The sequence below is a fragment of the Ciona intestinalis genome, unplaced genomic scaffold (assembly GCF_000224145.3).
Source record: "Ciona intestinalis unplaced genomic scaffold, KH HT000196.1, whole genome shotgun sequence".
In the NCBI taxonomy this organism is placed as follows: domain Eukaryota; kingdom Metazoa; phylum Chordata; class Ascidiacea; order Phlebobranchia; family Cionidae; genus Ciona; species Ciona intestinalis.
Window position 1 is genome coordinate 834 of NW_004190517.1, and position 1,879 is coordinate 2,712.

A 1,879-nucleotide genomic window follows, 5' to 3' on the forward strand; every position below is an offset into this window, starting at 1 on the left:
TTCGGCGTACAGTGTGGTTTAACAGGGTACTTTACGTTGGCGATTAAGACTAGCATCAATCAGCTTAGTTTACATAATAGTATATGATCATACCTACGAATCTACAGAGCGATTCTTTACTACATTTATAATCCAACATGAGTGGACATGCAGCTCCAAACTGCTTAAGTACTAGCAGATAAGGTGTTCGCGTTTTCCGATTTCATAAAGACCCGTAACGCAAAAAAGGTAGCTTACTAATTCAAGCAGAGGACCAAAAATAGTATTTTAGTATTGTTTTCCTCAATGTCACTTCGATATTAGGCAAATTTTACACAGATACCTTAAGTTTCGTTGCCGGGTATACGTGTTAAGTTTGTGAGCCAAAAAGTAAAATCACGGCAATTTACATGCAAAACTGCAGCTAGATACACCAGTTTATGGTAATGTTATGTGTTTGTACTTATGGTAATGTTATTTTTGTTTGTATTTTTATATTTTAAACATGTTCTTTTATGTTTTTGGTTAGTAAACCTGATATTTTCTGTTTTTTTACTCTTTAATCGATTGAGTGTTCAATAAAAGTTGATTATTTTTGTGAGGTTTATTATTGTGATAAGATATAACATTAGTAGAAAACCATTTTTACGCGCAGAAGTGCTTGGTTTTTAAAAAATCGCAATATTTAAACGAAAAACAGCACCCAGCAATGATAAAATGCTATGCCGTGGGCTCCGTAATGGTGGCGACTATGACGTCATAGACGCGAGACAATGGATAACAAGACTCGTTGTTTTACAATCCGTTTCCTAACTTGGTCCATACTAACTTTGGGACATACGAGTTTACTTAAAACAAGAGAGCAGAGCTCTAATGGATAGGCACGTATAACATTTTAAGGCGGGTTCACAGTGTTCACACTACATTTTAAGACGGGTTCACACTACGGGCGGTAAAAGCGCTGCCGATAGGAGCGAGAGATTGTCGGCCGATATGCCTGCCGACAAAGCATTCACAATCAAATGTAAAATCGCCTGGTATCCTGTTCAGAGCCATAGAAATACCGAGTAGTCTAACCCAAAGTCCATAGAAATCACAAGTTAAGCAACTAACTTGTCTATTGTTTACGCGTGCATAGACGCCATTTTTGTTTGAGCAGCTGTACAGCTGATAATGGCGATACTGCGAAATATATGTAAAAATGTCTTCTTTATAGACGAATTAGGCATTTACAAAGACATTTTTACCATTTTAATAGGGCAGGAACCAAAACTATGTTATTTTATTGCCAAAATACGAATAAACCAGTAAAGTACGCTATTAAATAGGCATATAACAGTAGCATCAGATATCAGTAAAAGTGTTAGTGCATGTATATGAAGTTTTTTAATGATGTTGAATATGTGTGTACTGTTTTTACATAGATTCGCTTTGAGCGTTGACAGTTGTCTATTGGCTCTGGCGATTTTAAATTACTAATAATAAATAGGCAACAAAAATTTAATCTTTGAACTTTAAAGGAAGTGACAGTCTGGGAAAAATGTTCCAGGTTTTTTAATTAATAATGCTCATTTTTAAATCTTAACCAATGGTATTTATTTTAATGGGAAGCCAAATCCATAATAACATCAAACAATAGCTTTCTATACTGTCAAGTATGTGGTAAATCATTGTTTATCCATCATCTACATGTTGCACAGCCACTACTAAACTAAAGTAACACATATGCAGCAAGCAAATTTTTAAAGCCAAACCATTATTGCCAAAACATTTTATTAAAATGTCTACAATGAAGTACAAACATCATGCTGTATTGCAAAATTGTAACATTGCCCAATAATTTGTTTTCAATAATGAAAACAACTTTTATCTTGCTAATTATTGAAATCCAGAAAGTGAG